Source organism: Neophocaena asiaeorientalis, unplaced genomic scaffold (genome assembly GCF_003031525.2).
Source record: "Neophocaena asiaeorientalis asiaeorientalis breed wild unplaced genomic scaffold, Neophocaena_asiaeorientalis_V1.1 scaffold653, whole genome shotgun sequence".
NCBI classification, from domain to species: domain Eukaryota; kingdom Metazoa; phylum Chordata; class Mammalia; order Artiodactyla; family Phocoenidae; genus Neophocaena; species Neophocaena asiaeorientalis.
In genome coordinates, this window is record NW_020174928.1 from 280,026 (window position 1) to 307,607 (window position 27,582).

Sequence of the window (27,582 nt, forward strand, 5' to 3'; positions counted from 1 at the left end):
TCTAAAATGATCTTTAGATATTTAGAGCTTCTTGCATAATGGGTTTCAGCTCCTGTTTCTATTGTGTAGATTAACACTGCATACTGAGAAAGTATTTGCAAAATTAAATGTTGATATTAATAGAAAAAAATTGATTCTCTCTTGTGTTAACAGCCAATAGATATATATTGTATACCCACTGTATTGGGGTTGTTCTATGTATTGTACAGGAAATAACTCTATGCAGTAGGTACTATTATAACTCTTATTGTACAAAAAAAATTATTTTAAAGGAAACTGAGGAAAACAAAAGTTTAAATAACTTGCTCATATTCACACAGTTTACAAGTGGAAGAAGCTTTGATTCAAACCCAGAAAGCTGGGTCCCAGAGCTCAAATGCTCAGCCGCTATGATGTAACTCCATGAGCTAAACTGTGGCAGGTGAGGATTCAGGTAGTTCCCACAGCAATCAAGTGGCTGTAGGGAACAAAGTAGGAGACTTAATGGAAAGAATGTGGGCGTGGGAGCCAAACTGAATTCACTTCTTCCACTTATTGGTTACATGATCTTGGACACAACTTCTGGGGACTTCTGTCTCTTTATACTGACAGTCAGGAACCCAGGCTGACATAGGCTCTACCATCTTCAACCCTTTATCTTCCAATCCTGCTCTCTTCATCGCCAGTTTAGCCAGAAGGAGAGGAAAGGGATATGAAGGAATATGCTTGCAGTTTCATAGGAGATTGGCTGTAAGTGTGGAAGTGAAACTCATCACTTCTGTCCACATTTCCCTGGTGAGATCTTAGTCATATGTCCACTCCTAGCTGCAAGGGAAGCTGAGAAAAGTAGTCCATGGCTTGGTAGCTACATCCTAGCCACAACTCTATTACTCAGTGTTATGGGCTCAGTTGTATGCCCCCTAAACTTATATATTAAAGCCCTAGCCCCTAATACTCAGAATGTGACTAATTGGAAATAAGATTTTTAAAGAGATGATTAGGTTAAAATGAGTCCATTAGGGTGGATCCTAATCCAATATGGTGGATGTCCTTATAAGAAAATTAGAACACAGACACACACAGAGGGAAGACCATGTGAAGACATAGGGACTAAATAGCCCTCTGCAAGCCGAAGGAGAGAGGCATCAGAAGAAACCAATTCTGCTGATACCTTGGTTTCCAACTTCTCACCTCCAGAATTAGAGACAATAAATTTCTGTTGTTTAAGCTACCCAGTCTGTGGCACTTTGGCAGCCCTGGTATAGTAATATACTAAAGAGGAAGGACAGATGTGAGGAGACAACCAGCAGTGTCTGTTGCATTATGTGAAATATAAATTGGTTACTGTCTTAGTTCAGGATTCTATAACACACTGTCATAGACCAGGTAACTTAAACATCAAGTATTTATTTCTCACAGTTCTGGAGGCTATAAGTTGGAGATGAGGCTTCCAGCTTGGTTGGGTTCTGGTGAGAGCTCTCTTCGGGGCTGCAGACAGCTGGCTTCCCTGTGTATCCTCACATGGCAGAAAGAGAGCTAGCTATCTCACTGGCTTCTTCTTATAAAAGCACTAATCCCATGTACTAGGGCTCCACCCTCATGACCTGATTACCTCCCAAAGGCCCCACTTCCAAATACCATCCCATTGGGATTAGGATTTCAGCATACAAATTTTGGTCCAGGAGAACAAAAACATTCAGTCCATAACAATTACTATACCATCCATGAATTTAGTTAGAAACTATAAACAAATTGTTTAAAGTTCTTTAAAAACAGAGACCTCCAGATTAGTCCCCCTGCCCTTCAACAGTCAGTGACCTTTTTAAAACATAGATTATTTTACTCTTCTGTGTGAAAACTTCGAATAATTTCTCATTTCATCCAGCACAAAATTGAATGTCCTTGTGCCTTACAAGGACCGATAGCATCTGGCCCTCCACCAACTCCAACCTTGGCTTCTATGACGCTTCTCCTCATTCATTTTGCTCCAGACACATTGGTCTTCCAGGCATGCTCTCGCCTCAGGGCTTTGCTGTTTTCTTTCTAGGAATGCTCTTTCCCAAGAGAGCTACATAATTTACTTTTTTACTTACTTTGCATGTCTGCTTAAAAGCTATTTTCTTCCCTGAATGTAAAATCACAACTGTCCCCATGTCTATGCAGCCCTCTTGTCAACCTTACCCTGCTTTGTTCATCCCTACAACACTTATTGTTACCTAATATATCACTTATGTATTTATTTGTTTAGTTTGTCCTGCCTTCTAGAATGCACTAGGAGTTCATAGAGTTTGTTTTTTCCCTGCTATATTCCCAGCATCTAGAACAGCTCAGATAAACCTTTATTGATTGGATACATCACCAGATATTTTCAGACATCTATATGAGTATTTTTTTCTGTGCCTGAATTGTAAGCCAAAAGATGAACAATCTTAAGGAGATACAGAGAGGAGCCAAAGAAATGCGGGGATGGTTATGGAAGGAATCTATTCTTAGTATTTCCCCAAAATCAAAATATCTTTTCAGATGCTTCTTTCTGTACTGTAAATCAAATCAAAGGCATCTAAAGGGTGAGGACCACCTAATCTATTTTATACATAGGATGTGCTCAATATATGTTTGTAGAATAAATAAATAGTACGAGATCTCTGTGTATTTCTTTTCCCTTGGTTTGCAAGTATCTTTCTTTCCTGATCTTTGTTTCCCTGACTTCACATTAATTCCACCACCTTAAGGTTGTCTTCATTTCATGTTCATTTTTCATTTTTTGGTTTGTCTCTTTAGATTGTCGTGACTTGTTTCAGAGCATGTATTCTCACAAGTTAGACCAGTTTTCCTCTGTGTGATAGCTCCCAAATCCAGAAACCCAGACTGATCCTTCTCTTTTCAAACCTCAGTCTTACGTATTAAACTGCCTGCTGCATATTTACACGTGGAAGTCCTGTGGTCACTTCAACCTGACCCATTAACATCCCCCTAAACCATGTCACCCTTCTAAATCCCTACTGTGGTTTTGGGTACCACCATACTCCTAGTAACTCAGGCTCTAAACCTGGGAAGCCCCCTTACCTTGGCCTTTGTTAGCATTGCATTCAGGAAATGTTTTGCATACTGGCCTGTGTGTTTAAGATTAGGGGTTTGTACCTTAGTATAACTTTTGTTTACTTGTCTAATTTAGTTTGGGAATTTCATTCATTCATATTTATTGTGGCCCCTGATAGTATATATTTCATCCTGCCATCTTATATTTTACTGTTTGATCCCACTTTTTTTTTTTTTTTGCGGTACGCGGGCTTCTCACCATTGTGGCCTCTCCCACTGTGGAGCACAGGCTCTGGACGTGCAGACCCAGCAGCCATGGCTCACGGGCCCAGCCGCTCCACGGCATGTGGGATCTTCCCGGACCGGGACATGAACCCGTGTCCCCTGCATTGGCAGGCGGACTCTCAACCACTGCACCACCAGGGAAGCCCGCTAATATTCCTTTGTAGATATATCTTCCACATCTTCCTTATCCATTCATCCATCAGTGGACACGTAGGTTGTTTTCTTATCTTGGCTATTGTAAATAATACTGCAATGAACATAGGGATGCATACATCTTTTCCAATAAGTGTTTTTGTATTCTTCAGATAAATACCCAAAGGTGGAATAGCTGGGTCACATGGTATCAATAGTTCTATTCTTAATTTTTTGAGGAACCTCCATACTGTTCTCCATAGTGGCTGTACCATTTTACAGTCCCACCAACAGTGCACAAGTGTTCCCTTTTCTCCACATCCTTGTCAACATTTGTTATTTCTTGTCTTTTCAATAATAGACATATCTCATTGTGGTGTTTTGATTTGCATTTCCCTGATAATTAGTGATATTGAACATATTTTCATGTGCCTGTTGGCCATCTGTTTGTCTTCTTTGGAAAAAATCTATTCAGATCCTCTGCCATTTTTTAAGCAGCTTATTTGCTAATTAGTAGACTATTTTCTAGAACAGTTTTAGGTTTACAGAAAAATTGGTTCTCATATATCCTCTATCGCACAGTTTCCATGTATTATTTTTAATCATTTATAGTTATATTTATATTTTATTATGTATAATGCCTTCACTATTGTAGGAATTCATTTTGTAAAGAACTACACTGAAATTTATGGCCCAAATGTCAATAATTGCTTAAGCTTAACAGTATAGTCAACTGATGTCTACATTCATGTACTTTAATATATCATGTCTTCTTTCTGGATTAATTCTGGAGCAATGAAATACATCTTGAGTAATTTTTTTTCTTGAAACATATCTCAAGTGATTCATTTCCTGACTGTGACTTTTCAGGCCCAGCAAAAACCACTGTTTCTCAAATATTTGAAAACTAATTGGCTGGGTATAGAGTCCTAATTACAAATCATTTTTCTTTCAGGACATTGAGGTCATTGCTGCATTTTTCTAGCATTTAGTGTGAAGGCTGAGAAGTCCCATACCAGTCTGAGTCCCAGTTATTTGTTTTGTTTCTTTTTTTTTTCCTGTGAAACTTTAAAATTTTACTCTTTAACCTTAAATTCAAAAATTTCATCAGGATATGTCTGGATAGGCCTGTGTTTCCTTACTCCTGATCAGTCCATCAAAGATTTTTCCATTGGAACACTTGGATCTCTCTTCAGTTCAGGAAATTTTTCTTGTATTAATTGCTTATATCTACCTCTCTGTTTTATTCTTTCCTCTTTCTTTTCATTTTTATAGATGGTTATTGAATCTTCTAACATTCTCCTCTATGGCTCTTAACTTATTTATCTTTAATATTTTCTATGTCTTTGTCTTCTGTATGTCCTGGGAGGTTTCCTTAACTTTATTGCTCACATTAATTTGGCCTTCAGTTCTATCCATTTTGTTGTTTGACTCATATGTATAGGTATGTATGTGTGCTTGTTTTGCTTTGCAATTATATTTTTTAAGAACTCTTTTATTATTCTCTGACTGTACCTTCTTCCCAAGCAGCTTGTACTTGATTCATGGCTTTAATAGCCTCCTCAGTCTTTCTGAGGATGCATTAAAATGCTTACATTTCCTACAGCTCAGCTCTTCTGTTAGATAATCTTTTATGATGTTGGCTTTCCTTAAATGCATGGAAATTCTTTTGTTCTTACAGATTTGAAAATGAAAGATTGCATTGATTTGTATATGTAGCTAGTATAGGTTTTCTTAAAAGTTGTATATGTCTGATTTCTTACCAACCCATCCTTCCAAATGATGGGGAAATCTGATTAGACCCTTAAGTGAAAAGTGCAAGATTTTGCTGAGTGATATGCTCCAGCTGCTGAGCAAGACAGGGACCTCTTCCAAATGCCAAAATATAAAATGTAGAACACTTGAGTGTATTTCACCGCTGTGTTGAGCCATTTATTCCCTCCCATCTTCATTCATCTCATGTCTGTGTGGGTTTAAAATCACCCAGGCTCTGCATTATTTTGTTTTCTGCCTCAAAACCATGTTGAGCTTTTACTATCCCTTCTTACCACCTCTCTAGGGTCAACAGAGTCTCCATTTTGTTTTAAAAGCTGTTCTCATTAGGTTTATATCCTGGAGGCAAACATTTCGGGTAGCTGCCCTATACAGATCCCATCAGGTTGTTTCATAACCTTTAAATTAATCACTACACTAGCCATCTATCGTGAGTTTCTAGTCCTGGGCCAGTTTATTCTGACTTGAATCCTGCAACCCTCTCCTGTGCTTGTTTCAGGTTTCTCAGTTTTGACTTCTTTCTCAATCAGATCTCCAAACTTCCACTAGTCTGCTGATTCACGCTTTCATTTTTTCAGCACGATTATGGATCTTGAAAAATCTATCTCCTTGGGCTTCCCTGGTGGCGCAGTGGTTGAGAGTCCACCTGCCGATGCAGGGGACATGGGTTGGTGCCCCGGTCCAGGAAGATCCCACATGCCACAGAGCAGCTGGGCCCATGAGCCATGGCCGCTGAGCCTGTGTGTCCGGAGCCTGTGCTCTGCAACAGGAGAGGCCGCAACAGTGAGAGGCCCGCGTACCGCAAAAAAAAAAAAGGAAAAAAAAAACCTATCTCCTCTGTTGTTTCAAGAAATGTTGTAACACAGAGAAAGTAAATGAATATATTTGCCCACTGTCTTGAGCCAGAAAACTTATATTTTATACACTCATTTGTAACTGATAATCCCACACTCCACCACACACCCATACGTGCGGAAGCGGTTATCAACTTTTCTGAGTTTTTATTTGAAATGCCTTTGTTTTCTTTATACTGCCATGTCCACAAACTCAGTTAAAGCCTGTACTACCTCATACATAATGGTTTTAGTAGTTCCCTGCCTTACTTATGCTTAGTCATGCCTCCTCTAGATGATCAGCATAATATCCAGGGTTGCAGTATGACTTGTCTTGACTTGGCACTTTTGCCCTGTGGTCTATTAAATACAATGAAACATCATATTTAATGACTATGTTGGTATAAAGATGAATACAATCTAGGTTGTATTCATTATTGTATTCATGATTATTATATTCATTTTGACATTCTGATTTAAAATAAATTAAAATTAAAACATTTTCGTTGGTCCCTAAAAGTATGTGGGCTTTAGGCACTGGGCCTACTATGTCTAATAGATAAGTTGGTTCTGATAATATTCCTAGCTTAACCTTTACAAAAATTTCTTTTTCTTCATGTCGGAGTGTGCGTGTGCGTGGGTGTAAAAATCATCGACTTTCCAGTACGTGTAGGCTAAAGCTGAAATTCTTTTAATGCCTTCTCAGTTAATATTCAAAACCCTTCATAATTTGTTCTAAATTATTTTTCTAGCCATACTTCCCACACCTTTTTTAAAAAATAAATTTATTCATTTATTTATTTTTGGCTGCATTGGGTCTTCATTGCTGCACACAGGCTTTCTCTAGTGTGGCGAGCGGGGGCTACTCTTTGTTGAGGTGCACAGGCTTTTCATTGCAGCGGCTTCTCTTGTGAAGCACAGGCTCTAGGTGCGTGGGCTTCAGTAGTTGTGGTGCGCGGGCTCAGTAATTGTGGCTCACGGGCTCTAGAGTGCAGGGTCAGTAGTTGTGGTGCGCAGGCTTAGTTGCTCGGCGGCATGTGGGATCTTTCCGGGCCACGGATCGAACCTGTGCCCCCTGCATTGGCAGGCGGATTCTTAACTACTGTGCCACCAGGGAAGTCCCCATACTTCCCACAGCTTTTTTTAAAATTAATTAATTTATTTATTCTTGGTTGCCTTGGGTCTTCATTGCTTCACGCGGGCTTTCTCTAGTTGCAGCGAGTGGGGGCTACTCTTCGTTGCGGTGCGCGGGCTTCTCATTGTGGTGGCTTCTCTTGTTGCAGACCACAGGCTCTAGGTGCACGGGCTTCAGTAGTTGTGGCATGCGGGCTCAGTAGTTGTGGTGCACGAGCTTAGTTGCTCGGCAGCATGTGGGATCTTCCCGGGCCAGGGCTCGAACCCGTGTCCCCTGCATTGGCAGGCAGATTCTTAACCACTGTGCCATCAGGGAAGCCCCTCCCACAGCTTTTTAAGCTAACTTCCTGACCTCTTGAACAATATTGGAACTTTGTCACCTCTAGTCATCTGCCCCTGTTGCTCCATGGATCTAACCCCCCCGCCACACACACACAATTCTGCTTTACTTACCAATCCTATCAATCCCATCCAGTATGGAGTGTGATTAAGAGCACAGACTCTGGAGTCAGTGAATTCACATTTACTATGTATGTCTTGTACAGTTATATGAAGTTGAGTGCACCAGTCTTAATTATAATGTGGGGAAATAGTTGTTCCTATTGAAAGGGTTTGGAAAGAGTAAGACAATAATAAGAACTGTAAATAACACTTATTAAGCATTTATCACGTGCTGCTTACTTGTCTAAATACTTCCCATATAGTATGTGTAAAGAGCTTAACACAAAGTACTCAAGGATTCAATTATTCTCCTACAGTATTACTCAATATGGCAAATCCTACTAAAAAAGAAATCAGCCACGGGGATTGCTTTCTCCTCTGATTTCCTGCCGCATGTATTATGCACATTCTTCATCTGACTGTTATCATATACGACTTAAAAACAGGGATAGTGCTTCATACATCATCTCGTATCCCTTGTACAACTTGTCTGAGCCTTGCAGATTGTAGAAGTCCATTATGCATCAGTTGATTGAGTGCTTTATTAATTTTATGATTTCTTCATGTCCAGCAGCCAAAAGTCCACTCGACCACCACATATTGGGAGAAAGGCAGCAGAGCGGTCGGCCGCAGCGAACCCGTAGCAAAGAACCACCGTGCAAGTTTCCATTCATCTTGCTCTGCTATTAGCAGCACTTCAGCCTCCATACTAGTATGGAACAGAATCTGGGGAGTGTGCCTTTCCTCACATACGACTAGTGGAAAACTGTTTTCCTACTATCTTTGGAGTGCTAAGGCCACCCAAGAGGGAAGGACAGGTGGCTGATTTAATGGTGCAATTTTCCTCTGAAATGCTATAATTTACCACCAAAATAATTCCCTTAACCAGAAACCACAGTGGTTAAAATAACACGATTAGTCATCTTTATCACTAAAGATTTATTCTCTGACCTATTCCCCTTGAGGTAATTACAAATCCTCAGACTAATTTTTCTTAAAGCAGTAGTGACTGATTTTCTGCTGGACAATTAGAGCAGAGGACTGAGAACCAGAATAGGAGGGAGGTGAGGGAGAGAAAGGCCTGGGAAAAAGAGGAAAGGGCTTCATGAATGGGAAGTGAGGGGAGCAGAAGACAAGCTTAGCCTCCTTCACCACATGGCTCTGCTCGGAAGTCACACGGCACTCTGGACGAGAATGCAACCTAGCAGTTCTAAAATGCAGACCACAGACCAGAACTTCCAGACCAAGATTAGTGAATATGACCCCAACCTTCTCACTTGCTATGAAAAATATGTGACTCTGACTCACATAGATTGAAAAGGTTAAGACGACTCAGATACCTTTCTCTGAATTCTTTTCACTCCTAGCTATAAAATGTTGCCCCGATTTATCATGTTTTCATGCGATATGTGTAAACGAATTATTATTGTTGAGTGTTCTTTATAAAATTTTCACAGGCATTTCTAAATCAATGGATTGTATATTTGGTAACACTGTCTACATACCTCTATTATCTCAATAGCCACAAATCCTATCTCTACTCTCCTGTGTTCATACACCTTCCCTGGGCTGCCTGACCATCAGAGGGTTTGTAAAAGCTGAGCATCAGTGAAAGGAAACAAGCCTGGAAATGGTCACTGCTGAGAGGTGTTCTGTGAGGAAGATGTTACATTGTGACTGGAAATAAGGCATGGGAGTCACACAGATTTGGGTAGAACTGTGGTCCCATGTTTTGTGCCCTTGCACAAATCTCATAACTCCTTGGAACCACAATTATTTTAACCATAAAATGGGAAAACAGTAAATAACTTAGAGTGTCCTGTGAAGATTAAATGGGATCATGTTTATGGAGCCTCTGTTTCTGACAGAGCTGTCGAGAGGCCATGGTGGAGGAAAGTGTCCTGAAGACTGGACTAGAGGGCTGCTATCCCACTGAGTCCCGGACAACCCCGTCCAGGAGAACTAAGGAAAGTATTTCTGAAACCCCCAAGGGAAGTGTGTAAGTGCTGAATGAGCTGCGGGTAACTAAGGAAGACAGAAGGCAAATTCCACAGCTGCATGGCACCTAGCTGTGCCTGTGGTGGAGCCAGACCAGCAACAGCAGATGCAGCAAGGGCAGAGAATATCACAGACAGACAGTGAAAGTATCACTCCTGTGGGCTTAATATGTGAAGAGTACTGTACTGAGTGCTTTCCTAAGTTATCTTACTGAATCCTCACAACAATCCTTCAAAGTTCTGCTGCTATTAATATACCCTTTTTTTTTTTTTTTTTTGGGCCCGCGGGCCTCTCACTGTTGTGGCCTCTCCCGCTGTGTAGCACAGGCTCCGGACACGCAGGCTTAGCGGCCATGGCTCACCGGCCCAGCCGCTCTGCGGCATGTGGGATCTTCCTGGACCAGGACACGAACCCGTGTCCCCTGCATCAGCAGGCGGACTCTCAACCACTGCGCCACCAGGGAAGCCCTAATATACCCATTTTACAGATGACGAAAGAGAAGAGGCAAACAAAGTGTCAGTCACCAGTCTATGATTGCAGAGCAGATAAGAAATAATAAAGTCGCATCTCAGTGTCTGGCTCAGGAGCCTGCCCTCCACTGGCATCAGGACAATGGCCCCAGGAACAGGTATTTCCTCCAGGGGGACATCAAGGAGAAGAGGGAAGGGAAAAGACTCTTGGATTGAGTAAATTTGCTTAAAAGAACATGCATTTTAAACTAGAGGTGACCCAGACATCTTCGGAACTTCAGTCCGGGTCTTTTTTTTTTTAATATCTTCCATGTATCTAACTCTACATGCTCAATCTTTTCTCTAGCTTCTTAAACACATGGAATATTCCATAACTATCTGACCTATAGTTATAACAACAGTTTTAATACCCTTGACTAAAAATTCTATCATCTGTGTCATTTCTGGAACTGTTTCTATTGATTGATTTTTCACCGTATTATGAGTCATTTCCACTGTGATATTATGATTTATAATAAGGAATACATATTCGGTCTTTGTCTCTGCTCCTGGCACAGAGCTCCTAAAACCCTTGGGATTTCCTAAGTGATAAGAGTGAGGTAAATGTGTCTTTTATTATTTATAACAAGTCCCTTTCAACTACACCTGAATCTATCTTAATAAGGTGATTTACGGAAAGCCCCTTGGGAAAGGGACTGGTTGCCAGGAGAACCAACCCTGTAATGAAAGTGTTAGAACTTTCAGCCTCATAACCCAGGATCCAGGGAAGGGAGAAGGGATGGAGGTTGAGTTCAATCACCAATGGCCAATGATTTAATCAACCATGCCTATGTAGTGAAGCCTCCATAAAAATCCAAAAAGACAGGGTTTGGAGAGCTTCTGGGTTGGTAGATGTGGAGGTGTTGGGTGAGTGATGGCGCCAGGAAAGAGCATAGAAGCTCCAAACTCCTCACATTCCTGGCCCTATGTATCTCTTCTATCTGGTTATTCCTGAGTTATAGCCTTTCATAATAAACCAGTAATCTAGTAAGTAAAATGTTTTTCTGAGTTCTGCAAGCTGCTCTAGGAAATTAATCGGACCCGAGGAGGTGGCCGTGGGGACCTCTGATTTATAGCAGTTTGTCAGAAGCACAGATAACAACCTGGACTTGAGATTATTAGCGTCTGAAGTTGGGCCAATGCAGGTGCAGTCTTGTGGGACTGAGCCCTTAAGCTGTGAGATCTGACACTAACTCCAGGTGGGTACTGTCATAATTGAGTTATTTGTAGGACACCCAGCTGGTGTCACAGAATTTCTTGGCGGGGGTAGTGTGGGAACTCCACACATTTGGAATGTAGAAGTGCCAGAAGTGAAGTATTCTGTGGGTAGAATACTGAGATTAGAGGAGACCAACGGGAGTGGTTTTCCTTTACAACCACTTATTGCATAACTGGTAGATTTTTATTGGATGCCAGACACGGTAAATTTTAACTTATGTGGTACTAGATATTTTTGTATTCCCATAAATATTTTCTGGTTTTAAGGAAGCAGCTGAGTTTCTTGTAAACAGTTTGAACCTTCTGAGGCTTGCTTTCAAGCTTTGTTAGGCAGGGTCAGACCAACCTTTACTCTAGAACTGATTTTGTCCCACTACCCAAGGCAAAACTGTGAGAATTATGAGCTTTTCTACACTGGCTGGTGGGAACACAAAGTTTTCCTGGTTCTATGTGAGCTCCAGGAATTATTTTCTCTGCTCCTTTTCAGTGATGTTATCTGTAAACTTAAGTAGTTTCCTTATTGAATGTGCTGATTAGTACTGAACTGAAGACTTGAAGGGGACCCTTTGCAGATCTCTTACTCTCTGCAGTGTTCTCCTTTCTGGGACTCTGTCCTGAAAACATGAACCAACTGGTCTTCCCAGATTCCCAGCTCTATCTCCTCAACTTAGGGAGAGCTCCAAGATCCACCTGGGTTTTCTCTCCCTACATTGCATCCTTGAAATTCCTTCCAGGCTGTAAACTGGGGCAATCATAGGGCTCATCTGATTTGTTGCCCCTCTTCTCAGGGATCACCTGCACAACCTGGTATCAAATGTCTGAAACTGTTGTTTTATAGTTTTTGTCGAGTTTTTTTTAGTAGTTTCAAGTAGGAGAGTAAATCTAGTCTCTGTTACTCTATCTTAACTGAAAGGAAAAATCCTCCTCAATAAAGCCACTTTTAATGCTCTTTAATCCAATATGCTTAGCATGGGAAAGGGAAGTTACAAGTAGATAAAATATTCTTGATTTTGAGTACAGAAAATCTTAGCAGACTAAGCACTTGTCCATTATTCTTTTATATACTACTGGGAATTTAATTGATTAAATGGATTTAATTGAAGCAGAATAGCTTTTTGTTCCCATGAATTCTATTTAGCTATAATTATTAATTTTCCTTTAATCCTTTAAGCAACTGTACCATATTTATGACACAGTTTTAACTGTTATGAAAAAACAATCTTTCTATAACTTTATCAGTTAAAAATGTATTCCATCATTTAAATGATTTTATTACATATTGAAGTTTTTAATAAGAGCCAAGGAATATTGCTCCAGTCCTGTAGAAGAGAATTTGATGCACCTAATGCTAATAGTAATAAACACCAACACTTAACTGAACATTTACTATATGCTAGGCATGCAAGTACAAGTCTGTAAGCTCTTGTTCTGAATATTTATTTTGCAAAAACTCACAGCAATTTATATTCATAAACCTGTTATGTATGAAGCCTGATACCTGAAGACTTCAGTACATGCATACATTTTTTTCTCCATTTCTCAATATTTGAGTTCCTGGCGTTACCATGAGTTGGGTACTGCCACTGTTGCAAGTGACATATATATATGGATATATAGATATATTTATTTATAAATATATAAATCCATGAGTAAACCTGTGAGGTGGTTACTATTAATTAAAGTAACTAAGCCATGCCCTGGCAAATGTCAATGCCTGGGTTTGAACCTAGGCTACTGACATCTGTCCCTGAGCCTTTAACCAGAACAGTAATAGCTAATCCTATTGAATACTTCCTCTGTGTTAGGCACTGTTCTAAGTGTTTTATATACATCAACTCATGTAATCTTTACAACCACCCTAGAAGGTAAATACAATTATTATTTCCATTTTACAGATGAGGAAACGGAAGCCCCAAGAGGCAGAGTAACTGTCCAAAGACATGTGATTGATTACTGGCGGAGCACCAACCCAGGCAGTGTCACTCCAGAGCCCACGTTCTCCAGTACTGTCCTCCCAAGCCTCCCTGTACACATTCCTTCTCCTAATGGCAGATGTACCTTCCACCAAAGGGAATCTGTGGCTTTTCTATTTCTGCCCTATTTGTCAGGTAAAGGCATGGGTTAAAAGCAAAGGATAATCTTTCATCACTATGTCCAAGCCAATCCCATAAAAGTAGAATTATAAAAAGTTAGGTATTTAGTTCAATCTCTTCATTTTACAGGTGGAGAAACTGAGGCCCAGGTTGGTTAAAAATTTTGTCCAAGGTTAAATAGAGATTTCCAATTTTTGTCAAAGCAGGGCGCTTGGCAGAGTGCTGAGTTCTCTTGTACAACAAATATTGAATGCTCCTCCTCAACAAATATTGGTGGAATTGAATTGGAAGTCGAATTCTTTCTTGAGATTAGATTAGTGCAAAGCACCATGATTAGAAACGCTTTGTAGATCATGTCCACTTGACTGGCTTCTGTGCATTAAGTACTGGTCTTTCTAGAAATATTTAGTACTAGAATCATATTGCCTACTGTTGTACTGATATTCTCACAACTTTCTACTGAGTTAGCCTAGAGTTGTTTTATTTTTTGTGTTATAGCCTTAAATCTCCACCATAGCAGGGAGGTTGTTTTTTCAGAACAGCTTCTCTTGGGTTTAACAAATTAGAATCTATCGATTTTTTGACAAAGTAAAGGGTATTGCTGTACACTCAAAACAGACATGGACTGAACTTTACTCTAGTAGAAATATTTCAGGTAGGTTGTACAAGAAAAGTCATTCAAACAAACCAGCAATTTGAAACAACCTTAAATAATTTGATAGGAAAATTTCATTCACCAGCAAGAATCACTAGCATAATTTTCTCATAAATTAACATGTATTGATATGAATGTTATTCTTTTTTTTTGCTTCTTGATGGATTTGAAAATGTGTTTACATTTGTTCGTATAAATCGCAAGCACTTTAGAAAGATTTTTTTAAATTATTATAGTTATATTACTTTTCCCCTATTTTAATCAATATTTGTTTTTCAAATTTTTACCTAATGAATAGTATTCTAGCAGGGATACATTCATATACAAACTTAAATAATGTGGTTTCATTGATTTATTTTTGTTTGCAGACCACAGCATTGATGGAATAGATGTTAGATAATCTTTAAAAACTGAAATTAGAGAACAGAGGCTTAGAAACTCAAACACTTTAAGCTCTCCTGTCTTCTTATAGTCCATTGTGCCTTTATGAAACATAGTTCATTCTGATAATAAATTTCAGAAGAATATTTAAAGCTGTTGTTTCAACACTTAAAACATATGTCTAGATTTTAGCGATTATAGGTATCTTTGGATGAATTTAACCAAAAATGTATTAGAATCCCACTCTACTTAAGGCAATTTTTTTATATAGCCAACAGTTTAAAATTTGAGAAGATAATGCTTCAATTCTAGGGCTCCAACAAAGAATTCTTTACAATTCTAGAAATAATTAAAGTTTCTTTTTTAACTGTTTTTGCAAAGGTTTGCATTTACTTGATTTTTCTTGTAAAGATAAATACTTTGAACTTTTTATGTAAAAAACTGTAGTTATTTTACAGTAAAGCTTTTAATTTGTTCACCTAGTTTCAAACATTTTACATATATGTATAATTTCTGATATTTCTTTCAAAACATATTGATGAAACATATAAATTAAATGATAAAAACATATAAATCATGTGATTAGATGTGATTCAGTAAGTTACCAGTACAAAAACACTTGAAAGACAATCTTTTTTCTTTTTTTAACTTAGAATGCCTGACTATAAACCCCTGTGGTTATGTTCTCACAAGAGTGTATTGTTTTTTCAATCTGTGATTCAGTCAGATTGTTTTTGGAAAACTTCTGTGATAAATTACAATGGAGACATATTTTTGTTAAATTTGAAACACAGATTAAATAAATATTACCCACCTCTCCCTCCCCATTCCGCCAGAGTTCTCAGTTATCTGGGAAGGTGGATTATTCATCTTCTAACAGCAAACAATGGTGAGTAAAAAAAATAAATGAAAACCCTATTATCAAACAGTTATTAACAATGACCTTTTGTTCAGCACAACACATCTATAATGAAACAGGCACTGGGAGGAAATGCTTATTCATTTAACAGAACCAGAATTAGCATCAACAAAAAATTTCACCAAGGATTGAAAAATAACTTCTTAAGGGTATATAGTTAACAAACTGTGCCAACTTACAGCTCTTCCTTGAAGATGAGCTTGTCACTAATCAACCTCAACCAATAAGCTATTAGGCAAAGATAACTGTTCTGATATGTCAGATTTTAAGATGTTTATTTAACTGATGACTGATAGTTTCACCAAGTTCTTTTTTTTTTTTTTTTGCAGTACGCAGGCCTCTCACTGTTGTGGCCTCTCACTGTTGTGGCCTCTCCCATTGCGGAGCACAGGCTCCGGACACGCAGGCTCAGCGGCCACGGCTCACGGGCCCAGCCGCTACACGGCATGTGGGATCTTCCCGGAACCGGGGCACGAACCCGTGTCCCCTGCATCGGCAGGCAGACTCTCAACCACTGCACCACCAGGGAAGCCCTCACCAAGTTCTTTACTATGCAAATATAAGAAAAACCAAAACTATCACTTTGGAGAACTAAGAATAAAATACACAGTTTATCATTTTATGTTCCCCCAAAATGAAATTTAAAGGTGATATGTGCCTTAATCAAGGGCAAAAAAAAAAAAAAAGCTAGTTAAACAAATCACTACCTTGCTAATAGAACTATTAATGCGATCAGTGATGTTGATATACTTAGAACTTAATTCCTAATATTCAAATTCAGTGATAACATAAAAAAAATGCATAAAAGTTCCATTTCCTTCAGTTTTAAAAGATGTTAAAATTATTTTCTTATTTTAAAACTAGAAAAGAAAATAAACAAGTGGACCTACCTCAAACTAAAAAACTCCTGCACAGCAAAGGAAACAATAAATAAAATGAAAAGGCAACCTACCAAATGGTAGAAAATATTTGCAAATCATATATCTGATAAGGGATTAATGTCCAAAATATATAAAGAACTCATATAATTCAATAGCAAAACAAACAAACAAGAAATCTTTTTAAAAAATGGGCAGATCTGTGTTTTTCCAAAGACATACAGATGACCAACAGGTACATGAAAAGATGTCCAACATCACTAATCGTCAGGGAAATACAAGTCAGAACAACAATGAGATATCACCTCACACCTGTCAGAATGGCTATTATCAAAAAGACAAGAAATAGAAAGTGTTGGGCTTCCCTGGTGGCGCAGTGGTTCGGAGTCCGCCTGCCAAAAAAAAAAAAAAATAGAAAGTGTTGACGAGGATGTGGAGAAAAGGGAACTCTTGTGCACTGCTGGTGGGGATCAAAATTGGCACGGCCACTATGGAGAACAGTATGAAGTTTCCTCAAAAAATTAAAAACAGAACTACTGTATGATCCAGCAATTCTACTTATGGGCATTATATGAAAAAAACAAAAACACTAACTCAAATAGATATATGAACCCCCATATTCATTGCACCATTATTTACATTAGCCAAGATATGGAAACAACCTAAGTGTCCATTGATGGATGAATGAAGAAGTTGTGGCATATATATATATATATATATATATATGTATATACATATATATATGCATACATACGTACAACGGAATATTATTCAACAATAAAAAAACAAAGAATTCTTGCCATTTGTAACAACAGGGTAGACCTTGAGGGCATTATGCTAATTGAAATAATTCAAACAGATACTGTATGATCTCACTTATATGTAGATCAAAACAAAACAAAAACAACGACCAAAAAACCCCCAAACATGCTCATAGATACAGAGAACAGATCAGTGGTTACCAGAGGTGGGAGAGTAGGGAGTAGGTAAAAAGGGTGAAGGGGATCAAAAGGTACAAACTTCTAGTTATAAAATAAATGTCTTGAAGATGTAATGTACAGCATGGTGACTATAGTTAATAATACTGTATTGTACATTTGAAAGTTGCTAAGAGAGTAGGTCTTAAAAGATCTTGACACAAGAAAAAAAAATCTTATAACTATGTATGGTGACCGATATTAACTAGATTTATTGTGATCATTTTGCAATATATACAAATATTGAATCATGTCGTGCAACTGAAGCTAATATAATGTTACATGTCAATTATAGCTCAATTAAAAAATAAAGCTAGGAAAAAAATTGGTAAAGAAAACATCTTTATACTTAAACAGGTTTTAAAATTTCAACTTTCAAAATCTCAAATATGATAAAGATTATACATAACACAAATTTTTAAATTAATTAATTAATTTATTTATTTTGGCAGGCTTCTCATTGCGGTGGCTTCTCTTGTTGCAGAGCATGCGCTCTAGGCACGCGGGCTTCAGTAGTGTGGCACACGGGCTCAGTAGTTGTGGCTCACGGGCTCTAGAGCGCAGGCTCAGTAGTTGTGGTGCATGGGCTTAGTTGCTCCACAGCATGTGAGATCTTCCTGGACCAGGGCTCAAACCAGTGTCCCCTGCATTAGCAGGCAGATTCTTAACCACTGCTCCACCAGGGAAATCCCCATAATACGTTTTAGCATATATTTTTTCTTTCTTTTTTTCTAAATTTGATAGAGTTGAGGGTGATCATTAAAAATATGCCTTTTCACAGATGTGGACACTGATATCTAGACTAATGAGCCAAAATGACGCAGCCAAGGTGACATTTGCCTTTCAGTGGCATACAAGTATCTAACAGCAATAAGGGTTTACATGTATGAATGTTTATTCTATGTCAGGCACATCCCTAAGTACTTTAGCATAGATTATCTATAACATAAATACTATCATTACTCTATTTTACAGATAAGGAAACTGAGGCACTGAGAAGTATTGAGTTGGCCAAAAATTTTGTTCAGGATTTTCCATAACATTTTATAGAAAAGATGTTAGATGTTATGGAAAAACTTAAATGAAATTTTTGGCCAACCCAATACTTATGTAAAGCAGTGGGGTAGAGTTTGAACCCAGGCACTTTCTTATCTTAGCCATCATAATAACTAGTTTGATTTTTTTCTCCCTCCAATAGATTGTGAGTGCTCTTAGAGTAGGAACCCATATATAATATTGCTAACATGTTTTTCAATTCACCTGTCCCGGAACTGGTGCATAGTAGATGTGCAATACAATTTATTTGTTGATTGATCTTAAAATCATCGAGGTTCATGAGCAAAAACTCATCTCAAAGACATTTGCTCCTGTACCACAAATGGATCTGTGCTCTAGGACTGACAACTTCTAAAGAGAAATGAGTCTCGTTTGTGTGCTAACATTATGTGGTCTCATACCTGTATTTATCTTTCTACTGCATCTGGAGAGAGCTTTTATAAATTCATTGAAAAAGACGTAAGGCAGTGTAGTTTCCAACTGAAGACCAGAGGGCTCAGCTCTAAACTGTCTTTACAAGTGAGAGAAAGTGGTTCTAAACTGCTGTCCAGATGCTGAGGGACCTCCAAGTAGACAACAGGTAGGAGAGATATACATACACAAGCCCTACAGACATAGGGGCAACTCCTAGCCACTTCCTCTATAAGCAGCTTCTATAGGGTTCTACCTTTATGTCAAAGAAGTGATGAGGATGTGCTGCTTTCCATAATCCCTACTGTGATTGGGATCAATTGTTAGAGGCAGTAGAGGGAAGTAATGATCATACAAACAGACATTTGGAATCACTATCGTCAAACCAGCTGCCAAAACTGTTTCCAGGAACCTTTATCAATAGCCATGATTGCAACACACAATTGGAGAAAACATCCACACCAAGTTTCTAATATTTATTTAGACAATCAAGTAGTAGTGTCAGATGCGGTTGTCCAGAGGTCTCTGACATTCTCTAGTATTGTAGTATGAGTAACTGTTAATAACTGTGGGCAGGGTGGATAATGTTGGTCTTTCAATATATTTACAGTGTGAATCTGATTGGTATTGAGACTTCAACGTATAAATAGCTGGCATCTCTGGAGGATATGTGGGATAGAGGGTCTCTACGGAAATAACTCATTTATAAGGAAGACAGAGTCAAGACAGCCTCAAAGGCTATCTCAGAAGGGAAAGATAATCAGCTCAATGTCCTTTATTCAGATCATTAACTGAATTAGCCTGATTGATGTCCATGCCACAGAGAGAGAAAGAATACATTTAAAGTTTCACTGAAACCTCTGTAGGACAATGGAAATCAAGGCAGCACTGATTTGAAACCTATCTATCTTTTAGAGGTGGCATCAGTGGGAGGAAAGGTAGGAAGAATATATATCTCAATCGTGGAACGATAGAGCTTAGGAAGACACTGGCTGAAGCAGCAGGATGGACCAGAAAATAATCTATTATATTCCATGGTCATCAAATCCAGATGCTGTTGGTGACTTCAGTAGAGGAACAAACAGCTTTATAGAAGTGTTGTAGAGTCCTTGGCGGCTTTGAAATATCTTCAAGGGGGCAGAGGCTGCCTCAGCAACAGACATTGCTACAGGAAACAACAGCAGGGAAGAAGAAAAAAAGCATACGACAGTGAAAGAATAGTACTTTGGAGATGCCCAGAAATAGTTTGAGGTTGACTGTCAAGTGAGGGTTCAAATTCCTGTAATCGGTAGCGGGGCAAACCAGAGATACGACTCTTAGAGCTGAGGAAGCATGGGCTCTATACACTTCACACAAACACAAGATTTCATCAGTTATTAGTGGAGGCATATGGAATCTAATTCCCTGACCAGGGATCAAACCCAGGCCCCCTGCATTGGGAGCGCAGAGTCTTAACCGCTTGACCACCAGGGAAGTCCCTCAATCAGTTTTTAAAAATTCAATTGTTTTCCAGTCCTTGGATTTTCATTAGAGGGCATGGCCCAGCAAAGAACCATCTACTGCATTTCTTGTTAAACTTGAAGGGGTTGGGGGGACATTTCCTAATTGTTTTTTAATAAAAATGTAACAACGCCATTACCCAATCAAGTTTTTTTTTTTTAAAAACTTTATATCCTACATATTTCAGCAATCTATTGCTGTATTACAAACCACCCCAAAACTTATTGGCTTAATACAACAACATGAGTTATTTTTCATGCTTCTGCATGTTGGCTGGGCTCAGTTGGGTGATTCTTCTGCTCTTCATGGTATTGGCTGGGTCACTTATGTGACTGAATTTCACTGGTGGCTCAGCTGAGGCTAGAACATCAAAGATGGCCTCCCTCACAATATGTGGCAGTTAATGCTGGCTGTTTTCTGGGGAGCCTTGCATTTTTTTCCATTTGGCCTCTCATTCTGCAGGGCCTTTCTCTCCACGTTGCTTCCTCCACAGGATAACCCAGACTTCCTTACATGGTAGCTGGCTTCCAAGATGTCAAAATCAAGAGCTGCACTGTGTAGTAAGGACTAGACTCAGAAGTCACTCATGTCCCTTTGACAACATTTTATTTGCCAAGGCAAGTCACAGAACCATCTCAGTTTCAAAGTGAGTCTGATGAGAAGAGTGGAAAAGTCACCTGCAAAGCCACGTGCAGGACGGGAGGGATTGTTGCATCCATCTTTAGAACAATCCCACACCGAACAAAATACTCGTGTCATACATTTGAGTTCTAGTTCAATATGATGCGTGACTATTCTTCTATGGGGGATAGAATGATTAGTGATTCAGTCAGATGAGCATCTCCTTTCCACTGACGCTCTTCTCAATGGATATTTATTATGTAAATTTACTGAAACACAAAAGATGCTCTATTAGGCTTTGGATAGAAGTTTATGCTGAAGAAATCAGATGGCTCACTGAAGACCTCTCAATTCATTTGTTTCTCATTCTAGCATCTAAGTACTGATAGGCCACAAATCACAGACTGCCTCAAGAGAAAAATTGAGGTCTGGCTGACATTTTTATTACCTTAATATAGTCTAGTCTTCATTTTCTCTAACTAGAATTATCAAATAAGTGAATATACTAATTCATATCACTAGAAAAATTTAGAAAACAATAGAGAAAAATAAAATTCAACAAATGAAAGTCACTTTCTAATAATAATTGGGGGTTAGAATTTTTGTGTGTGTTTCCTTTGTTGGCTGTCCACAATCCAGATCTGTTCTTATGCCAGGGAATCCCTTATTGTATAGATTTTAGTGGGAGGCAGAACCCAGGCTTCTCCTTGGCAGCTAGTAGGGGTTACATATTGTCTCCCGGGACTGTGACAGCTAGATTGTTGGCACATAACCTAGGAGGCTCCAGCTTGCTGACTGGCACTCCAAAAAGAGAGAAAATGTGCAAAGATATAGGACTGAGATTGTTTACAAGGGTAGAAATAGGATAAAGAAACCCTAGGGCAACATTGTCTAGTTCTCTGCCTGGGTGTTGTGCTACTCAGCCGTCTTTGATTCCTAATCATCTACTGAGTCTGGTGTTTTAACCTTCCAATCTCATTTCAATAAATTATTTCTCCACTTAAATTATTTAGGACCAGGTAATATTGTAACTTTGAACTATAAGCCCTGACTGAATAGGAGGTGGAAAGATTATTTTACAAATATTTATTGGATGCCTAATAGTGTATCATGCCCTGTAGATACAGCATTAACAACAAACGAACAAAAAAGGACAAATATTCTTATCCTCCTATAGCCTGCAATCTAGTGAGGGGGATGGGAAACACAACAGGAAGTCAGCAAATAAGAGGCTCAATATCCAAACAGACAAGTAAAATATACGCTATACTCACTATGGAATGCTAGGGAGAAAAATGAAGCAGAAAAGGGCACAGATTGCTGGGGAAGGGTATCCAGCCAATGGAGATTTTGTAATTCTAAATACAGTGATTATGGAATCCTCACTGAGAAGACAGTACTTGAGCAAAGGAGATAACGAAGGGCCTGAGGCAGAAGTGTGCCTAGTGGTTTGCTATACACAGAAGGAAGCCAGTGTGGCTGGCGTGGCTTGAGAGACTAGTAAATGAGGGCAAAGAAAGAATCTGGTGAAAGCAAAGTACGGACTTGAAGCCATTGTCAGAACTTTGGCTTTTATCCTGAGTGAGCAGGAGAGGTACTAGAGCAGAGGCAAGTCTTGATTTAATTTAGCTTTTAAAGAGATCACTCAGGCTCATATTTTGAGACTAGACTGAGAAGGGGAGGTGTGTACTGGTAAGAGTGGAAGCTGGAGACCCACTAATTATCTCAGTAATTTCAGTTAACAGATGGTGGTGGCTTGGGCTAGAAACAGTGAAGACAACTTGTTTATTTATTTCTTGCACTCTGGTTGCTTTTAGTGCTAATATGAGTTTAGAAAAGTAGCAGTAGCTGGCATAGCCTCTCTCACATTATTATAAATTCTTCCTTAAGTCAATGTTTTCCAAAAACTCTATTTCCTACTGAAGAATACTCTACTACAATACATTTTCCCATTTGCCTTCCAGTTTTGTTTTTAAGGCTCCCAAATACACTGCCACCCTCCATGGCTGGTTGGTGCAAGAGGCAGCTGCCCACGTGGCATTATTCTGGCTCCCTTAGAGGAATCCTCTAATTCTGGCTGAAGTTTCCTCTACCAAGGAAGTTACTACTCTGGGTTAAGGCTTTGCAAATTTAGTACTTCCCACATGTAAAATATAAAAATTTAACTTTGAAATGCCATTAACACATTAGTTTGGATTCATTTACCAAGGAAGCATTAGAGATAAAGTTTAGGAACAAAAATTGCCAAAGGAGGAATCCTCCACAGTAAACATATGGCTGGAGCAAGAAAAATAGGTCCAGGATTCAGGCTAACAAGGACCATGGTCCCGCATCTGGAAGAGCAAAGACAAGGTGAAACCAGCATGAAAATACTGCATCTTTCAAAATTATATCTAGAAAAGGGCCCACTATTAAACACACAAGTAATCAGGTTCTACCTGCTCAAGGTCTCACAGAATTTGTCAAACTAAACCCCTTTTAAAAGTTAAGCAGAAATTAAGAAGAAAATAGAATATGCTCTGCCCTTTGTTTTTAATCTCTCTTCCATCTTATAGGGATTCTGTGGGTTTTCAAATGGGAGGACTTGAAAACATTCATTTGCTAGAGGCTGATTTCCAAGTCCTTCTAGTTAAGATGTTGAACTTGTGAGAAACTAGAGGACTGAGGACCAGGAGAGACTAATCTGGGGAAGATGAAAAGTGAAAAGTCTTAAAGTCATGTGGTTTCCAAAATATATTTTCAAAGCTAAGTTTCTACTTGTGACTCAATATCTAATTATAAATGAGGATATATATGCTCCAGCCCTCTTACTCTAAAAAGAAACATCTGAATTTATTCTCATTTTTTAAAATGTCATGGAACAAATAAAAATCACCTTTTGTGCTCAATTCTTACTTCTTATAGTACCTGCTATGATCTCAGAACAAAGACACACCTGCCTACACCCTCCCTGCCAGATTCAAAACTAACCCTTTGGTAAATATTTGCAGTTATACAGAGGCAGTGAGATGAGACAGAACAGCAGAAAGTGAACTGAGAATTAGCAATGCACTGGTACTCCAGTCACAGGCACATAGATTCAAACCCTGGCTTCTGTGCTTCAGAGATCTGGGGTACTGGACAAGGCTTTTCATCTTTCTGAGCCTCAGTTTCCTCATCTTTCAAAGGGGAGCGATAATGCTTACCTGGAGGGATGATTATAAACATCAAAAGAGATCACATCACAAGTGTCTGGCAGAGCGTTGTTCAGTTAGGATTCACGTGACTGCCAGAAACTCAACTAAAAGAGATTTCAAGGCAAGTGGTTTATTTTTCAATAAACACAGAGGTAGGGATTCCCTGGGTTGACGCACGTGCTCAATGGCATCAAAGATCTAGGTGAGCTCTCTGTGATTCTCTTGGCTACAGTAGCACCCAGTAGCATGTCCTTATATGACAATGCCCAACGCAGAAAGGTGGGCATTTATCTCTGCATCTCTATCATCAGAGAAAAATTCTTCCCAGAAGGTCTAGTAATAGCCCTTAGCCTGCACTGGATGACATGCCTGTGTCTGGGCTGCAAGCAAAGCCTGGAAAGTGTTTAGTACTTTCCTTTTTTGTGTGAGGAGGGCTCTTCAGCAAGAGAAAAACTCGGAGGGAAATGGCAGATGGGTAGAAAGGCAATGATGTCCGTCTGTGGTGCTTGGTTTTGTAATCACTTATCAATGTCAATTTCCTTCTCACTTCAATTAGAAGCGCAATGCAGCATATGCTGGCAGACACATCCAGACCCCTCTACCTGCTGTGAATGTTGCAGTGCACTAGCTCACGTCCCCTCTTTCACACAGAGCTTTCCTCCTGACTCACCACCTAGAGTTCTATTTCTGAAATATAACTAAACTGCCCATTATAAAAACAAAAATAGCAACAAAAAACAACAAAGAAAACTTCCTTTTCTTGCCAGGCTTACCTCTGTAGGCACACGCCGTGGTTAAACAAAGGTACAGACATGCAAGTAGAGCCAGTGTTCCACACTATTTCTTATCTTGAAATTCTAACAAAAGTACACGGCTATCTCGATGATTTTCCCAGATGGAGTTACCTTTGATATGCGATGTGTTGCTTCCTGCTTGTGCTGGCCATATCATTTTGCTCAATCTATTCCACATGGGAAATGACTTTTTTGGTTTAAAAAAAGATATTCCTTTGAAATCCTCTATTTTTTTCAATGATCAATTACACTAAACTATCAAAATGATCAAATCTAATGTGCGCACGTGTGTGTGTGTGTGTGTGTGTGTGTGTGTGTTAGGATGGATAAATGACAAAATATCTAAATGATTTTGTAATCAAAACCTTGCACTTATAAGCTGGTAAGCCCACCATGGGAAAAAAACCCCAAATATCTCAAATATAAAATTAATGAAAAAGAAGGATATTAAATATTTTAAATAAAGCCCTTTCCCAGTTGCCCCAGTGGCAGGGAAGGACAGTGGAGAACAGTGATCTGGGAGAAAGAACAGAGTTAACAGAGAGGAAAGAGTGATGGACCAGTTAGGCTTGGGGGACAGCACTGAAGTAGGCTAGACCCAGTGACCGTATTTAGAAAACAAAGCAGTCAATATTTCACAAAGGGCTTAGGAGGAAAGCAAGGATCTCATTAAAATTAATTGATGAAGATGCAGGTCTTAGAAGCTCTATTTAGAAAAAGTGCAGAGACACATTTAGAAGTAAAACCAAAAAATAAAATGTGGACACCCCAGCACAGACAGCATTGGTAAATGTGCTTTGGAATAGTGAGAATATAGACCAGACTCAGGACAGAGACTCTTATCTTGTGTGTAATGCTTCAGGATTCTTAGTAATTTTTTAGTGAGAAGAAACTGAAGGTGACTCACAGGACCAGCTATAATCCCATTAGAGTTAGTTACACATGAATCATCACAGGAAAAAATATAAATGATAAATATAACCATATGTGGGTATGAGGGTATGTGTGTATACATATTTGTGTGTGTCTGTCCGTTTATGTGTGTGTGTATGTATATATACTTTAAACTTACTTAAAATGAATCCTTTAGCCACTGTTGAAACCTACATTGGATTGACATTGCTTGACTGTAACAGTCAAGTTTCTGATGACCAAAATGGGAAAAACAACAGTCTTAGATCATTTTTTTTTAAACCAGCCTAAGTTCTGTTTCAGTGTGCTCTTTATTATAATAACTGGGGGTATGTATAATGTCAAGCGAAGATATAGTTTTGATTTTTAGGATTGGGAGACTTAGATTTATTGGTAGGAAAGAAAAACTGCATATTATTTGGTGATTATTTTCAAAGCGTTTTCTGCATATTTGGTTGGTTCCTCCAAATATATTACAAACACTTTGGGTTAGAAACTGCTTCTCATTTGTTATTTTAATTCTATGTAGTATATCTCTTATAATAGGTTGCACACAAGATCTGATTAATATATTTTCAGGCTGCTCATTATTCTTCTGGTACAGTTCTTAACTCCTTATTCTTCAGCACATTCAAGAATAATATATAACTGTGCTTATTTATATCAGTTTTATTAATTTATTATGTTAATTTGGACATTACAACATTAGTTCATTGCTACATGCCTCACGGATGTTCAATGCAGCCAAAATGTACTAACTGACTTGTCCAGCAACCACATGGCCTGAAAATCCACAGTGAGCAACTTTGGGCAGGCAGTGGCCCTTTAAGAAAAATATCAACGGCCATTACTGTTGGTATGTTATATGCTGTGTTTAAACATACACAAAAAATAAAACCTCCAGAATTCTTTCATGTTTTTTTCTATCACTTTAAAACACAGTATATGTATGTGCACACGTGTGTGCTTGTGTGTCCAGACATTTATTCCCCTATGGTGAACCTAAGTTTTACTTACAGAGGATGTATATACTGAGCTGGACATGCACAGATCAGTTTAGTATTAGACTACAGCCTGGGAATACTGATGCTGCCCACACAAACCTGGAACATATGACATACTAGGAGTTGTCTTTTCTCATTGTTTAGGACAGCTGAGGGTTGGGTACCATATTGTACCACAACCGAGTGAGGAGAGACACAGTTTTAAAGGCCTGATCACCCCTATTTGAAAACAAAGGTTAAAACCTTTATAAACATGTCCATCAACTCAGCAACCACAGAGTTCAGAGTCAACAACTAAAAAGAGTATAGAAAGAGAGGAAGATCCTCGTTTGTTTACTCTTTTGCCATGTACTTTCAAAATACAATGGTGGGAGAAGGTTAGTTCCAGTTTTTCCCATAGATACTCCTTAGGGAATGCATTTGCACAGAACAAAATAGTCTTTTTATGACTCAACAGAAATAGAATCTACAGTATTATTTTAGCTTAAATGTGATTAGGTGAGAACATTCTTTTGTTATTTGTTTCCTGTACTCTAAAGGTGACGTTTAACGTAATCTTGTTTCACTTGGATTTCCCTTTGATGAACGGGAATGATTAATTTCTCTTTAACAAAAATTGAGATTTTTACCCACCCGTCTCTAGGTAGACATCTATTTTTATTAATAGATGAAAATATTTTGTTTCAAAGAACTAAAAGTACTTAGAAACTCTCCTTGTCATTGTAATATTCTTGTCAGGTTACTTGGATAGGCATTAGAAAGCATTCAGTCCTTTTCTACAGAGAACAAATGTGAGCAGTACAATGAATTGCTGAGCACTTTATAGGTATTCTTACACACAGGGATGGAGGATTAATTACAAGT